This window comes from Ranitomeya variabilis, chromosome 3 (assembly GCF_051348905.1).
Source record: "Ranitomeya variabilis isolate aRanVar5 chromosome 3, aRanVar5.hap1, whole genome shotgun sequence".
NCBI lineage: Eukaryota > Metazoa > Chordata > Amphibia > Anura > Dendrobatidae > Ranitomeya > Ranitomeya variabilis.
In genome coordinates, this window is record NC_135234.1 from 651,199,756 (window position 1) to 651,217,472 (window position 17,717).

At 43.7% G+C, this 17,717-nt stretch overlaps 1 protein-coding gene and 1 long non-coding RNA gene across 2 annotated transcripts in view; one reads left to right on the plus strand and one right to left on the minus strand.

The window, feature by feature from the left end:
* The window catches only part of GLI1 (GLI family zinc finger 1), a 232,099-nt gene that overhangs the window by 56,840 nt on the left and 157,542 nt on the right, over nt 1-17,717 (plus strand). The window lies entirely within an intron of this gene.
* LOC143818461 (uncharacterized) overlaps nt 7,780-17,717 on the minus strand; it is a 73,756-nt gene continuing 63,818 nt past the window's right edge. The window contains exon 3 of the long non-coding RNA XR_013224561.1: nt 7,780-8,075. This is a non-coding gene — a long non-coding RNA (uncharacterized LOC143818461). The remainder of the gene's footprint in view (nt 8,076-17,717) is intronic.

Here is a 17,717-nt window from a genome sequence, read left to right on the forward strand (position 1 = left end):
AAGCTGCATCTATAGTAAAAAGTTGGTCACACTTGTCAAACAGTATGTTTGACAAGTGTGACCAACTTGTCAGTCAGTTTTCCAAGCGATGCTACAGATCGCTTGGAAAACTTTAGCATTCTGCAAGCTAATTACGCTTGCAGAATGCTAAAAAAACGCGAAAAAAACGGAAAAAAAACGCAAAAAAAAAAATGCGGATTTCTTGCAGAAAATTTCCGGTTTTCTTCAGGAAATTTCTGCAAGAAATCCGCAACGTGTGCACATACCCTCACAAAGGACGTCTGACATCGCATTGCAACACAATGGGGACATAAGGGGCTGGCTATGGGGACATTGCAAGAGAGGCTGGCTATGGAGACATAAGGGGCTGGCTATGGGGACATTAGGAGCTGGCTATGGGGACGTTACAAGAGGGGCTGTCTATGGAGACATTACAAGAGGTGCTGGCTGTGGGGACATTACAAGAGGGGACTGGCTATTGGGACATTATAAGATGGGCTGGTTATGGGGATATTGCAAGAGGGTGACCATTTGGTAATGGATGCTATTGGGGACCTTATATTGGGCTCTGTGGTGATCATACTGTATAGGGGGCTGTGGGGTACATTATACTGTATATACTGTATATTGGGGCCAGTGTACCATTATACTATATCGGTGACTAGGGGCCATAATACTGTTTGGGGTGCTGTGGGGAACATCATATTATATAATGGGGGCTGTTGTGGACATCACAATGTATCTAACTATGAAAACACACTCCCTGTTGAGCTTCCCTCTAAAGTACACCACTTTTTTTTTAACTTTCACTGGTATTTTTTTGCAAAACAGGTAACAATTCTAGTGGAAGTGGTCGTCAGAGCTTGTTATCTGACCCAATCGGAGGGGGAGGGGGGTGTTAGGGGTCCTGTTATCTTAGTCTCTGACCCATTCCTTTACTTGTGGGCTGAAGGTTCAGGTGGGGAGGAGACCATGGGGCTTCATCTGCCCCAAAATATCTTTTCCCCGTCCCTGTAAACTTGTACACCACACACACTTCTGCTCGTAAGCAGTGGAGCATAGAGCTAAAGCTTGTACATTCCCAGATTTCTCGCTCAGCCTTCAGAATAGCCCACACAAGTTGAAAGCCTATGGGCATAAATCTAAGAGCAGCGCTGAGGTCTTTAGACGCAAGCAAACTCTTCCCCTGCTTGTTCCCCAGCCAAGAATCCAAAATGAGACACCCTCTGCACTGAACTCCCTTGCCAAGAAATGGGATGTACCTCCACCTCCAGGAATACCAGGCTAGAAGTATCTAAGGAAGATAGGAGGGTAGAGCACATTCATGGATAAAAACAAATCCACTCATGTATTTTCTACCAGCTGTGAGCTAAGTATTTGGTTGAGGTTTGTTGTATGGTGTGCGGTCTGTAGTACATATTTGAAATAACAGCACTTCTACCTTTAATAATGTTTAAAGACTGTTAACTTGGAAGTCCTAGGTATTTAATTTTTTCTAAAAATAGGGTTTATATTATTACTGTGTGAATTTCTAAAGTATACACTACATGGCTAAATTCTAGTTAGTTTCTTTAGCTTTTACAGCAACACCTGACACTAAAGGCCCCGTCTCACTAAGCGATTTACCAACGATCACGACCAGCGATATGACCTGGCCGTGATCGTTGGTAAGTCGCTGTGTGGTCGCTGGGGAGCTGTCACACAGACAGCTCTCCCCAGCGACCAACGATCAGGGGAACGACTTCGGCATCGTTGAAACTGTCTTCAACGATGCCGAAGTACCCCTGCAGCACCCGGGTAACCAGGGTAAACATCGGGTTACTAAGCGCAGGGCCGCGCTTAGTAACCCGATGTTTACCCTGGTTACCAAAAAAAACAAACACTACATACTCGCCTTTCGGTGTCCAGGTCCCTTGCCGTCTGCTTCCTGCTCTGACTGAGCCGCCGTACACTGAGAGCAGAGCGCAGCGGTGACGTCACTGCTGTGCTCTCACTTCTCACTGTACGGCCGGGAGTCAGTGAGAGCAGGAAGCAGACGGCAAGGGACCTGACGGACATCAGAAGGCGAGTATGTACTGTTTGTTTTTTTTACATTTACGCTGGTAACCAGGGTAAACATCGGGTTACTAAGCGCGGCCCTGCGCTTAGTAACCCGATGTTTACCCTGGTTACCAGTGAAGACATCGCTGGATCGGTGTCACACACACCGATTCAGCAATGTCAGCGGGGCCTCAACGACCAAAAAAAGGTCCAGGCCATTCCGACACGACCAGCGATCTCGCAGCAGGGGCCTGATCGCTGGTACGTGTCACACATAGCGAGATCGCTATGGAGGTCGCTGTTGCGTCACAAAACTTGTGACTCAGCAGCGATCTCGCTAGCGATCTCGCTATGTGAGACGGGGCCTTAAGAGATATATAAAGTCAAGCACGCGTGCTCTATAGACAAGCATGAGCAGTTATAGGAGTTTGAGGTGCAAACTTTCCAAAAGTCACTGTATCAGATTTTTGCTCTATTAGAGCTTTAATTAAATACTTGAATATGCCCTCGATGGCTCATTGGTTAGTAGCCTTGCAGAATTGGGGTCCTGGGTTCAAATCCCACCAAGAACAACATCTACAAGGAGATTGTATGTTCTCACCACCTTTGTGGTTTTTGGACCAGGTCTAACTTTTGTCAAGCACTGTAGTTTACGGTATTACCGTACGATAAACAATGTTAGGATTCGGCTCTTCTTGCTGCTTTGATCGGTCGTCACGTGATTGCTCAGTTTCATACTTGTGATCACTTGCCGACTAGCTTATGTTTTTGCTTCTCTGAATGCTAATGCTAAAACATTGAAGATAAGTTAGTCGGCATATGACCACAATTATGCAAATCGTATATGAGCAATCACATAATGACAAACATTGTTAGGATTCAGCATAATACAGCGCTTAAAGAATTTTAGCCCAGGTCAGGAAAACCCAATTAATGGTAATGCGAAATAACACACAGGAGAGAGTTGTATAGTGAAACTCCATAAATGTTTCCATCTGGCCACAGAAAGAGGCTATTACAGCAGGGGTGCTAGGTGTTGGACCCTCACAGATCCGATCTCAACGACCTATCCGAGAATTAGGTCATCAATGCCCTGAGAAGCCCCTTAATGTTTTCACTTATTATGATATGTCTTTCATGACTCCCTTTAAGTATGATGTCCCACATACTGTATGCTACCTCCACTTTGAATTTCCCCACACATGCACTGTATGATGACCCCAGAGTAACCCCAGCAAAGTCTGATGTCTCGTCTGATGTCTCAACATAGCTGCCCTATACATAGTATGATCCCACTTACAGCCCATATATGCAGTATGATGTCCCCACAGCTCCTCTATATGCAGTAACATGGTCCTCATAGCTCCCTATAAGCATGGTGCACACTATGTATAATATTCCACAGTCCCACTATTTGCAGTATGATGTCTCCACAGTGCCTCTATATGCAGTATGATGGCCCTCACAGGTCCATAAACACAGTATGATGCCCCCACTGCTCCTTTATATATGGTATCATGGCTTCCTATATGCAATATGATGTCACCACATGTCTGCTATCTATGTACAGTATGATGGTCCTCACAGCTCCCTATTGACAGCATGATGGACCTCACAGATCCCCTCTATACAGTATGATTTCTCCCACAGCTCACCTGTATATCATGATGGCTCCCATAGCTCCCCTATACACAGTTTGGATGTAGATACCGTTGAAATTCAGACACCGATCAGGAGGGGGTTGCCACTGGGCACTGGGTCCCAAAACTCAGGGGTCCCATTGTATTTCTCTTTAAAGCAGAGTGGAGCGCCCCCACATTATAGCTGGTAACAAAGACTTCGGTTGGTAGTCCCGGCTCCTGTATAAAGCCCCAACCCCTTTTCGGGTGAAAGGCTAATACCGTTCCTTGCTTCGCCGGGCTCTTATTGCAGCGTTTGGTCTTATGCTTCTGCTCTTTACGTTGAGCATTCGGTTCTGTTTCCTTTCGGTTTTTCCAGTGTGAAATTAGGCATTGTTTGTACTCTTCCCAGGTGAGCCTCGCAATATAGGAACCTTCTTGTTTGGACCCGTCCGGTTTGGTCTTTGGAGGATCCCATTTGAAGATCACCCCCTCAGGGTTCACGTCTAGCGGTATGCACATAGATGTTGGTAACGGGGGCAGTACCTCATCGATGGTGTTGGGGGTCGTTAGAACTAGAACGGCGGTTGGTGGTTGGTCACAGTCTGGGCAGGGAGCGGTCGCTGGAGCAGAATCGGTCGACGGGGCAGGAGCGTTTTCTGTACCTGCGTCTGATGTGGTTCCACCGATGTCGATCCGCTCCGCTGATGAGAACGCTGGAGTCGGCTGCTGCTCGGACCGCGGCTCTTCCAGTTCGATCTTCTTGCACAGCTCCGACTTCCATTTCTTCACTGCTGTCGGCTCTGCGTCTGGGAGTCGAAGGCTCGGCTCCTCCACCTTCGGAACAAGAAGTCCGGATCCTCCAGCAGCGGCAAGCTTGGGTTCGCCTCCAGTCGCTTGAGATGGTCCTGGGTCACTTCATCGTCGTTCAGGTACCCGCTGGTCACCATCTCTACTCCGAGGTCTGCGGCCGCACATGCACGCTGCTCCTCCATTTTCTGGGGGCAGACCTCCTTGGCTGCTGGGCACGTCGTCTTCTCGTAGCAGTAGTCGGAGGGGGTGGTCGTCACTTTTGGCGCCGCTTTAGTAGTCTCCTCCCATGTTGGCATGCCCTTCTTCTCCTGCGCTCCTCGTGGCGCTGTAATGGCAGCAGTTTTGGTGGGAATTTTGGTGGTAAATGGCAATACACAGTCCTAAGCAAATCACAGTTCAAATACAGTCCTGGCACAGTTCTTAGGCGCACATGACCCAATTTTTCAGGCTTAAGTAGATCCTGTTCTTGACGCCAAGATGGATCGCCCCCACGTAAGGGCAATGGGGTACTCGGCACTGGGTCCTTCGGTTCGGGGAATGTCACGGTGGCCCGACCCGGTCCGTGGCCCTTTGAGGGACATCCAATAAAGAAAAGAGTTTTTATGGTTTTGGGAAAGGTCTTTAAAGGGGTGGTTCGTGACGCCACCTGTGGTATTCGGTCAGGGTGACCGACGCTGCTTAGGGGTCCGCTGAAGTGATGTAATGGCAGCTAGATGGTATACCTTCCCACAGGTGAAGTGTGTCCCCAGGGCTTCCCAGAAGTGCAGATGGTGATGGTGGATGATGTGAGGCGCAGTGAATAACGAGGACACAAGGTTGCAGTCTCTTTACCTTTACTGAAGACTTCAGCATCCACAGTCCAGGGCACAGACCCCAGAGCAGGCAGAGTCCGGCCGGTCCAAAGGCAAATCCAGAGTCCCCTTATCCAGGTGGAAATCAGTAGCCTTCCTCTAGCGCCTGTGTGTTGTAGTACCTCCCTGCTGAGCTTCTCGGTAAGGTCCTCACAACTGTTGTAGATGTTCTAGATGTTATGTCTTCCTCTCTGTCCCCCAGATGGTATGGCTAGGACAAACCCGTATGACTGGTGGCCTGAGGCTTTTTACAGGGACCCTAGAGATGCCCCAGCCCCCACAAGTTGCCACCGTGCCTCCTGGGTATATGGTCGGGCAGCCAACGTGGAATTAACTGTCCTGCCAGTCTCTGAAGTAAAGCGTAGAGACTATTACTCCCTCGGTGTTCTGGCTACCGGCTTCTGTGCCTCAGAAGGAGGCAGCCTTTTACAGGGCAGAACTCCTTCTGGTTTTCTCTCCTTGTGCTATGACTTCGTTTCTCACCCGCTACAATACAATTCTCTTTGTCCTTTCTTAGGATGCTGCCGCATGTGGGTCAGGCGCAGCTCTGTGGCCTTCTGTCTAGGCCTCTGACAGGATCCCACCCCTGTCAGGGACCTCTCTGTCTGCAGCTCTGATGTTTCTCCTTCCCTTCTGTCTGCCTGACAGGATGCTGCCTGGGTGAAGCCCAGTCAGCTTCTGACCCGATGTTACCTGGGCGAAGCCCAGTCAGCTTCTGGCTAACTTTCTATCCAGACTACCAGTTTTACCTAATTGTGAGGAGTGCCCTAGTAGATAGGAGCGTAGCTCCCCCTGGTGGACTGGAGTGTGAAGTGTGGTGTATGGTTTGTGATACCTGGTAAGAAGATTTCCTTTATTGCCATCAGACGTAATATTACTCCCCATGGTGGAAGAACAACATTACTGCAACGACCAGGACTCTGGGGCACTGCAAGAGCACTCCAGACTGGATGGTGTACTAGTAGAGGTCCAGACCTTGTATACTGCACTGTAAATCAAAGGAACTGAGCACTCATATAGATATGAAGTAGTAACAAATTTATTTGCAATCCAAAAATGAGTGCACAACATTTCGGTCAATCACTCTGACTTTCATCACGTCACGTACACAGATGGTTTTTGCAGAAACATGGATCAAGTTGTGATCAAGCATTATAATAGAACAAATGGTGCCTGCAGCGATGAGAGTGCTTCATAGTGGACCAGAGGTCTACTGCTTTGGATGCCCCTAAAAAAGGGCAAAACGGAGGATTCTCTGGTTCGCCAGTCGGGGAGTCCAATGCCGCTTATCACCCATCATTGGCGCTCAAACTCACAAATAGTCTTGTGTGTGAATGTAATATGGAGAAACATGGATGTGTAGATTTCTAGCAAAAGATTGTACCTAAACAAATCCTAAAATTTCAATCGTATTTAGTTATCACTTTGACACAATTAAAGACTGAATGGTTAATTGTGGATGTAATTGGCAGAATTAAAGGGGCTGAACTATAAATAACATTTATCACAGGATAGATAAATGTTGGGGCACCGCTGCTGAACATAGCTTGGCTATCTACTGTATGTCAATCCCAAATACATTGAAAAGAGTGCTTGTACGCATGTATGATCACTGATCTAGTCTAACTGAGGGCTTGATCCTCCATTTTCATGGTGGGGATCAAAGTGATAATACAATATTTACTTTATCTGCAGAAAAATGATAAATGTTTATGGTTCAACCCTTTATATCAATGTCCATATTGGTGCATATTTACCAAGCTAAAAGTGCCAGAATTCTGGCCAAATTTTTGTCCAAACACTCCATTCCATGACTTGCACCATATCTATGATGCTTTAGACTTGACTTCACTTAAAGTGGAATGACTTCACGTGTGACACAATACGGAAAAAATGGGCAAAATTGTGGAACCCATTTCTGGAACAAAGTGAGCCAACTAATAGGTGGTAGAAACTTAAAACAGACCGTCTTAAAATTAGACAGATTTATCCAACAGAGTGAACCACTTTATCAATTTGTTGCATTTTAAGACTGTATAATCTTTCTTTGTCTTTGTAGTAGACAGTTTTGATAAATATGCCCGATTCTGCCTGGATTAAAATAACTCAATGACTAGCCCATTCATTATTCAGTCTAACTAGCATCCACAGTGGACATAGATTGGTATTGGGCGTCACCAAAAGGACATCTGTTCTCTTTTCTTCCATTATGTACGTTTTTAATTCTCTATTCTATGATGCAGCATAACCTGCAGTTTCAGGGACATATATCAGTTTTCTTACGTCGATCATTGTGTGAAGACAATCCAACACTAGCTTTATTCTGTAGAGACTTAGCTGAGATGCATAGAAGACACGGATGTTACCAACCAATGAAAATGAGAATGACTGTAAAAACATAAACATCATCGTTAGAAGGTTATACCAACAAAATGAGTTTATTTTATTTTCTGACATACAGGGCTGTGGCTAGGAGGCTGGGGTAGTGAGCATTGGATGTGGAGGAGATTTACATCACAGGCCCGTGAAGGACACGAATAGTTCATATTTACTACAGACTGCATGCAGTCTAAACACTGCTGTCCACAGTTTTCCTCTGGGGTCCTTGTGCTAATAGCATGGCTTCACCCTTTCAGTGCCAGTACTTTTCTTATAACTTTAAATTTATAGCTAATTCCAAAGGAAGAGCATTGTGATAGATCCAGGTGACACAATGTCTTTAGCTGACTGTAGCCATCAAGATGTTTTATTCCTAAAAAAAATATGTTGAAATATTTTTGGAAATTATTTGTGCCATTATTTTTTACGTGCTACAAGTTCATGATATAAGTGCTTTGCAACAAAAAATTTCAATGAGTTCTATACATTTTTTACTTATGAAACACATCTATAATATTTGGCAGGTACATAGCTATAGGCCTAGGAGAGGTAGGAGATAGGCACTGGCCTGTTGCATGAAAGAGCACATTGACCCCTATGCCACATTGGAGACCACCAATATTGTAGATGGCGCATGGTAGATAGAAACCCTCTTAGTTTTTTTGCAAAGGAACACCAAATAGGTTTATGTTCGTAGTAGTGACATCAAAGGGGACAATTTATATGAGAACAAAGTGGATTGGGGGTTAACTCTAATGTGTTTCAACCCTTTTAAATTCCCAGAGGAGCATTGCATGGCCTATAAGTCTCCTTAAGCCAGCCTGGCACTCTCCACAATGAAAAATGTTGCTTCTTAGACCCCCAGTCAGTGGCCTCTCACTCAGCAAAATTAGATGTCCTTCTTTGCAGCGGCAAACAACCCGAAACATGTGCCTGCAAATGAGGTTTCTGGAGTTCAAGTCCTCTTACTCCCTTAAGAGGATATTTGCATGTAAATTCACGAAGGAGCAATGCATGGCCTTTAAGTCTCTATACAGTGTCTTGGTACTCTCCATAATGTTCTCCATTAGAAGCTCTGTAACTAACCCTACCGTATCATAAACCTCTAGCTATGCCTCTGACTGTTAGGAATGTATCCTTGACCTATATTATTGATACAAACACTTTAATTCAATAATCTACACCTCTTACTATCCTTAAAGGCATTTCTCTAGAAATTATTTATGATATAATTCTACACCCGTTTATTAGATATTGATATACAATGTAAATAAGCAAATAATATTTTTTACTAGGAAAGAGTCATAACAGACACTTGGCTACAGAGCAGAGGAATGTAATACATGATTTACCTAGGAAGAAGACACTGAATGATTGTTTGATAAAGTAATGTATTCAAAGCATTTTATTTGCACTACTGTTTGCCCTGGTTTGCAGCCAGTAAATGCGAATAAATGAACCTTAAGGCACAAAACAAGATCTGTGATGTGTTTACCTTTTCCCCCCGCATACAAATATCCAGCATGAACTAAGTTTTGTATTTTAGGTTTCTTCTTTCCTGCTTTGAAGTATTTCAAATTTAACGTTTCTGGCTGTATTTTTGGTGTTAGTTTTTTATGACTATTTGTAGGTGAGGGACATTGACGAGTACATATTGACTTAGCACAAATACACCCAGGTACAGACAGACTCACACATACACTAGCCTACATTTTGCACCTTATTGAAAATGTAATTGTATTTTAATGACAATAATTGATCAGAAATATCAACATTTCTCTACCTGTAGATATTGCAAACTTGAAATGGGAGGAATTGCTGTCAGCCAAACATTCCTTGTAAAAGCAATGGCTGGCCTCAAGTTTTGAAAATAGCCGAGAATCTGATATTTTTTGGGGCATAAAGGACCCCATTCACATTTGTTTAATGACAATAATTTCGTCAGAGCTGGACAACCATCCAACGTGTAGAGGAACCTGCCAACATATTCCATAGGGGAGAGTCAATACACCAACATACAGGTCCATCAAATTCCAGCTATTGTACATCGCCAGATTTAGGCTCATTTGTCCATAATATTCTTTTGCAATCATCCACCAAAAGCCAGTGATCTTTTTCTCGCCAAACCTCTTGTTTCTTGTTTCTAATTTTAATTATGGCTTTCTTCACAACTCTACCAGTGTGGTCAGCATACCAGAGTTGTCCTTTTACTGTTCCAGATGACACTGGTATTTGGTACATACTATTTAAGGAAACCTCCAACTAAGGTCCCACGTGGCATCTGTTTCTCAAGCAGTAGACTTTGAAGTACTTATCGGTTGATGAGTTTTGATGGAAATTTGCTTAATTTGAAAATTTTTGGACCCATAATTGAACTACAAGAATTCCTGTCTACTACTTAATAGAATCTGTTACCAGGTTTTTGCCACCTAATCTGAAAGCAACATAAAGTAGAGACAGCAATGTGTCATTTACTGGGCTGCTGAGCCTGGTTTTAATAAAATCACTGTTTTATAAGCAGGAGATCTTTAAAGGACTAGTGGACCTGTTGCCACATAGTCCTCCATATTCATGAGGTGTGCATAACCCCGCCCTCACCACTGATTGGCTGCTTTCTGGGCACACTGTACATGGTTTTTTATTAAGATTTAATAAACAGTTTAAAAGAATTTTTTTTTTAAAAAAAAAGGAGGGATATCTGTGAGCACACTGTACATGGGCGGAAAGCTGCCAATCAGTGGTGGGGAGGCAGTTTATACAGCACTCAGCATTCAGAAAACTGCTAGATATGCAGTAAAACTAAGCAGCCCAGTAAATGATACATTGCTGGAATCAGGGTCTCTGCCCCTATACTATGCTGCTCTCAGATGGGGTAGCAAAAACCAGGTGACAAATACCCTTTAATATGTAACCCAAAAAAGGAATTTAGTTGCATTACTAAAGAACATACTGTTTAAAATAAATATATTTTTTATTCTGTTTATATCATATGTAAACAATATAACGAGTTATTTAAAAAATCAAACATTTGAGGTTTTATGTTGACAAAACGTAATGAGAGATGTATATGGAAGTGTTTCCTTAAATTTTAAGTGCTGAGTCAGGGATTATAGTTACTATAATGAGATTTTAATTGAGTAGGAGATATCAAAGATTAGTTGTAATTAATTTGTTATTTATGCAGTAACATATACAGAATGTATCCACATTTTGTGACTAGTGCTAATATAAACCAATGTTATAGCAGGAAGGTAACATATGTTGTCCTTCAGAGGAAGCTTACACTTGTCCCTTCCCTTCATATTGTCTTGGAGAGGTTAAGAAGTAGATTTTCCACCTGGGAGATATTTACTATGGTGAGAAAACACACAGAAACCCAGCCGCCACCTGTCCTGATAGCTGTCACTGAAGTGATCCACACATGCGTGAACAGGTGGAGTCGCCTTTTGTCAAATTATAGTAAGGAACATGCTGTGTACATTGAATAATTCCTTCTTTGATTTTTCTACGTTACTACTGCTTACATTATAGTTTGCAACACCTAGAACAGCTACTAAAAGTAGAGGCGATAGGTATGCTACGTCATTTGTAATATTGGGGCTTCATAGTAAATACCAGATTTTATTATATAGATGTTCGCTTCAAGATTGTGGCACTTACTGGACATAGGAAAGTTTAAATAATTACCAATATCTCCTAAAAAATTAATTCTTGTATTTTCTGGCAAATGGTTATCTCTTTATGTGGACAAGAAACACATCACAGGTAAGGACTGGAGGTTTCCCTTATATCAAGTACAGTTGGTTGACCACCAAAATTGCACAAAAAATGGTCTATTATAGGGTGGACCTCTCAAAGAAAATATTTTAGATTTTTCAGTTTTATAAGGCCTCATTAAGGCATCTGTTTTCCTTTATTTTTATACAAGAAAAAATAGAATGACTTATCAGTTTGGTTGATCTGGTTCTCATCAATTATTGGTCCATGTACCAATTTTTACCATCCATTATTCTTACATGCAAAAAAACCCAGAAACATTCCAAGTTTCCCCTAACCATTAAATGCTAAAAACAGGACAGCATAGATAAGACGGAGCTCATCAGTTTCTGTCCTCTGACAAATTTCTCTCCTTTCGTATGTCCGCTGACATAGTCCCCTCCTTCAGTTCGTCCTCTAACATAGTCCTCTTCTTCAGTATGTCCTCTGATATAGTCCTCTCCTTCAGTATGTCCTCTGACATAGTCTCCTCCTTCAGTATGTCCTCTGACATAGTCCTCTCCTTCAGTATGTCCTCTGACATAGTCCCCACCTTCAGTATGTCCTCTGACATAGTCCCCTCCTTCAGTTTGTCCTCTGTCATAGTCCTCTCCTTCAGTATGTCCTCTGACATAGTCCCCTCCTTCAGTTCATCCTCTGACATAGTCCTCTCCTTCAGTGTGTCCTCTGACATAGTCCTCTCCAGTGTGTCCTCTGACATAATCCTCTCCTTCAGTATGTCCTCTGACATAGTTCTCTCCTTCAGTATGTCCTCTGACATAGTCATCTCCTTCAGTATGTCCTCTGACATAGTCCTCTCCTTCAGTTCGTCCTCTGACATAGTCCTCTCCTTAGTATGTCCTCTGACATAGTCCTCTTCTTCAATATGTCCTCTGATATAGTCCTCCTTCAGTATATCCTTTGACATAGTCCTCTCCTTCAGTATGTCCTCTGACATAATCCTCTCCTTCAGTATGTCCTCTGACATAGTCCTCTCCTTCAGTATGTCCTCTGACATAGTCCCCTCCTTCAGTTTGTCATCTGAAATAGTCCTCTGTGGCGCCCCAGGGTCCTGGTCATCGCAGTGGTATTGCTTTCCTCTCGGGGAGAGTGATGCTACGCTTGGAGGCAAAGAAGGATAACTGCATCCAGGTTCCACAAACATGCAACACATTTCACACTCCAGGCCACCAGGGAGAGCTCCTGACCCTATTTATTAGGACACTCTACATATATATATAGAACTGGTAGTCTGTAGGTAAAGTTAGTCAGTTCCTGGCAGAGCTCCAGACAGGAATTCTGTTAGTCAGTTCCAGACCAGAGTCTGAGGAGGATGGAAGGTAAAAGGAGCTGTGCATGCCCTCAGAGCTGCAGCTCCCAGAAAGAGACATTGAAAGGCAGAACTGTATTGCAGTGAGCGTGAAGGAAGTCAAAGCAAAGGAGAGGATACCAGAAGGGGACCAGCCCCGCTCAAGTTGTCTCCTTCTGAGGCGCAACATCCTGGTAGCCGGAACACCGAGGGAGTAAGGACCTCTACGCTTTATTCCAAAGACCGGGAGGACAGCTAATTGCAGGTTACCTGTCCACACTTAAACCCAGGAGGCACAGTGACATCTACAGAGCTGGATTATCTAAGAGACCATATAAACAGGCTCAAGTCACCAGTCATACGGGTTTTGTCCTATCCTATATGGGGGACAGAGAGAGCGAAACATCGCATCTGTGAGACCCTTATGTGAAGCCATATGCAGTAAGGGACTACACCACAGCGCAAAGGAAGGCTACTGATTTCCACCTGGATAAGGGAACTCTGGACTTGCCTCCAAACCAGCCAGACTCTGTCTGCCCTGTAATCTGGTGCCCTGGACTGTAGATGCTGAAGTCTTCAGTAAAGGTAAAGAGACTGCAACCCTGTGTCCTCGTTCTTCACTGCGCCATTCATAATTCACCATCTGCACACTGGGAAGCCTTGGGGATACACTTCACCTGTGGGAAGGTATACCATCTAGCTGCCATAACATCGCCCCAGCGGACCCCTTAAAGCAGTGTCGGTCACCCTGACCGAATACCACAGGTGGCGTCATGAACATTCCCCTTAAAGACCTTTCCCTTTTACACGGACGTCCCAGGGCCACGGACCGGGTCAGCCACCGTGACATCCCCCTGTGAACCAAATGACCCAGTACCGAGTACCCCATGACCCTTAGGGGGCGATCCATTTTGGCGTCACGAACAGGATCTACTAAACCCTGTGAATTGGGTCATGTGTGCCTAGAGACTGTGCCTGAACCGTGTTTTATTGTGAGACTGTGTATTGCAAAAAGACCACCAAAATTGCTACCAAAACTGCTGCCTTTACAGCGCCACGAGGAGCGCTGGAGAAGAAGGGTGTGCCATCATGGGAGGAGACTACCAAAGTGACGCTAACAGTGCTGAATGCCCCCTACGAATGCTATTACTCGATGAGGACCTGCAAATCTGCCAAAGAGGTCCGCCTCCTGATTTGCAATGGCGGGAACAAAGTGAAGGAGGAGCCCCGCCCCCAAGAAGTAGAGGAGCAGCGTGTGCGTGTGGCTGCAGAGAACCAGTAGTCAAGATGGCAAAGGGAGGTGAGCGGACCCCGGAGCGTGGGATGGTGCACGAGGACTCTCCCAGCCAGGGCCTGCAAGAACTGCACCCTTCACCAACGATGAATCGGGACCTCCTGAGGAAAGAAGAGGAAGAACGCACCTGTCAGCCTCATCTGGTCCGGAGCAAAAAAGAAGTTCCGGCGCTCCGAAGCCAGAAAGCAAGGCCCTGCCAGAAAGCGAGATGCTGCAAACAGAGATTACAACGCCACAGCACAAGGCCCTGCAACCAGCATTCCAGACCCCAGCGGAGGCGGAGCAGACTGGCACCAGAGGGACCGCATCTGAAGCAGGTATGAGGAACGACCCTGCCCCGGTGACCGACCCCACTCCAGCTACTGACTCCGCTCCAGTGACTGACCTTACCGCGGCCACCGACTGTGCCACACTGCAGGCCGACGAGTCACTGGTAGGCCCGCTCCCAGCATAAGAGAAAGAAAAAAGAAGAATCTGAAAATTACTGTATATAGTTAACCGTTAACTCTTTGCTGCTACCGTTCAAATGTTAAATAAACCCTACCAGGGTTTTCACTTAAAGGGGTCCTCAGTTTTAAGAGGATCCTAAGTTTTGCACGTATTTGCACAAGTTGCCTTAACAAACTGAGAATCATGGACTGTGCATGGTCAAAACTTTGCTGTAAATAGTTTGCCTTCCTACTGGTTTTGCAAAAGAAGCTGATAAAGAGACTGGTTCTAAAGAGACTGTTTCTAATGTTGCTAGAAAGTGTTTTGTTTTCCAGAGACCTTAAGAAAAACCCGTCTGGCGCGGCAGGATTCCGGGTCTGGATACACGCCTTGTAGCCCGCCCAAGACCAACGTTAAGGGTTAATGACGGGTCCCTCGCATCGTTATTGCTGTTTTAAACTTTTGATTGACTTGAACATTAGTGTGATTGATGCATTTGCACTGCCTCAGTATTAAAACAAAAAAGGCTTGAATATTGTTGGAACCCTTAAAGGGAATGTTTAATCGTTGCACTTTGACAGAGTATATTAAAGAGTTAATATAGTTAATGTAGTAATTAAAGCCGAAGATTGAATTTAGTCAGAATGATGTTTCAATATAGCCGATAGTGAGTACTAATATCCTGATGCACTTTTGATAAAATGAAGAGAAACAAAAGTAACCCGCGGGGGTTGGACGAAAAACCTCTGACATAGTCCTTTCCTTCAGTATGTCCTCTGACATAGTCCTCTCATTCAGTATGTCATCTGACATAGTCCTCTCTTTCAGTATGTGGCCAATTGCTTCTCTGCATCAGAAATTGGCCACAGAAAAATATGGTCTTTACAGAAAAGACATGGTTTTCCATAAAGACAACAGAAAGGTAATTTTCACCAAGAGATGGTCTTTTTTTCTGGGCGAAGAATCACTGTATATATGGTTACTTTCAGAGATGACCATACCAATAAATTGTTGAAAGTGTTGAACTCTGTTGGTGATGTTCAAAGCCATTGCAGTGCTTGTAGGCAAGAAAAATAATAACGTGTCATCCATGATAAAGCAATAATTGATTAAGAAGATAGCAATAGGTATCATTTTATTTTTATCTTTATATAGTACTGTGCAAAAGTTTTAGGCAGGTGTGGAAAAAGTATACAAAAGTAAGGTTTAACCCCTTACTGACATCGGACGGTATAGTATGTCCGATGTCAGCTCCCCTGCTTTGATGCAGGGCTCCGCATCAAAACAGCTGACATGTGCCTGCAATAGCGGCGGGTGAAATCACGATTCACCTGCCGCTATTAACTAGTTAAATGCCGCTGTCAAACGCAGACAGCGGCATTTAACTACCGCATCGGGCCGGGCGGCCGGAAATGACGGCATCGCCGACCCCCGTCACATGATCGGAGGTCGGCGATGCTTCTCCATTGTAACCATAGAGGTCCTTGAGACCTCTATGGTTACTGATCGCCGGTAGCTGTGAGCGCCACCCTGTGGTCGGCGCTCACAGCACACCTGATTTTCTGCTGCATAGCAGCGAACAGCAGATCGCTGCTATGTAGCAGAGGCGATCACGCTGTGCCTGCTTCTAGCCTCCCATGGAGGCTATTGAAGCATGGCAAAAGTTAAAAAAAAAAGTAAAAAAAATGTGAAAAAAATAAAAAAATATAAAAGTTTAAATCACCCCCCTTTCGCCCCAATCAAAATAAATCAATAAAAAAAAATCGAATCTACACATATTTGGTATCGCCACATTCAAAATCGCCCGATCTATCAATAAAAAAAGCATTAACCTGATCGCTAAACGGCGTAACGGGAAAAAAAATCGAAATGCCAGAATTACGTTTTTTTGGTCGCCACGACATTGCATTAAAATGCAATAACGGGCGATCAAAAGAACGTCTCTGCACCGAATTGGAATCATTAAAAACGCCAGCTCAGCACGCAAAAAATAAGCCCTCAACCGACCCCAGATCATGAAAAATGGAGATGCTACAAGTATCGGAAAATGGCGCAATTTTTTTTTTTTTTTTATTTTTTTTTAGCAAAGTTTGGATTTTTTTTTCACCACTTAGGTAAAAAATAACCTAGTCATGTTAGGTGTCTATGAACTCGTAATGACTTGGAGAATCATAATGGCAGGTCAGTTTTAGCATTTAGTGAACCTAGCAAAAAAGCCAAGCAAAAAACAAGTGTGGGATTGCACTTTTTTTGCAATTTCAAATTTCACCGCACTTGGAATTTTTTTCCTGTTTTCTAGTACATGACATGGTAAAACCAATGATGTCGTTCAAAAGTACAACTTGTCCCGCAAAAAATAAGCCCTCACATGGCCAAATTGACGGAAAAATTAAAAAGTTATGGCTCTGGGAAGGAGGGGAGTGAAAAACAAACACGGAAAAACGAAAAATCCCACGGTCATGAAGGGGTTAAAAATAAAAAATAGAAGTGTAATAGTTTATTTTTATCAATTAAAATGCAAATGAGCAATAAAAAGAAAAGTCTATATCAAATAAATATTTGATGATCATCGAGTCTGTCTGTGATCACTTGAAGGGACAGAGTGATTTGCGCAAGACTACATCTACAGAAGATCTGTTGTTAGTTCTCCATGTTGTTTGGAACAATCTTCCTGCCGAAATCCTTCAAAAATTGAGCACAACTGTACCTAGAAACATTGATGCTGTTTTGAAAGGACAGCCACACCAAATATTGATTTAGATTTCTCTCTCTTCATTCACTGTGGATTTTATTCATTGATAAAATTAACTGTTGCTTGAATATATAAACAAATTCTTACCTTGCTGTATATTTTCTGTGTCGACTTAAAACTTTTCACAAAACTGTATAAATGCTGGCTTAAGAAAACAAGAGATTTTAAAAGGGAATCTGTCAGCAGATTTTTACTATGTAATCTGATGACAGCATGATGTAGGGGATAAAACACTGAATACATGGATGTGTTACTTATCAGGCTGTGTGTGCTGTTGTTTACTTAAAATGAAGATTTTATTACCAGAAAATAGTCACTGCCAGACTAGATCTCACGCTCATGTTAGACCGACTCTGCCCCTTTCTCTGATTAGCAGCTCACTGTCAATAGACAATATACAGAGTCTGGTGTGGGTGGGGTTAGCTTTCTCAGCTCTGCTTAATGCTACATCTAAGAACTTTGACTGTGTCACAAC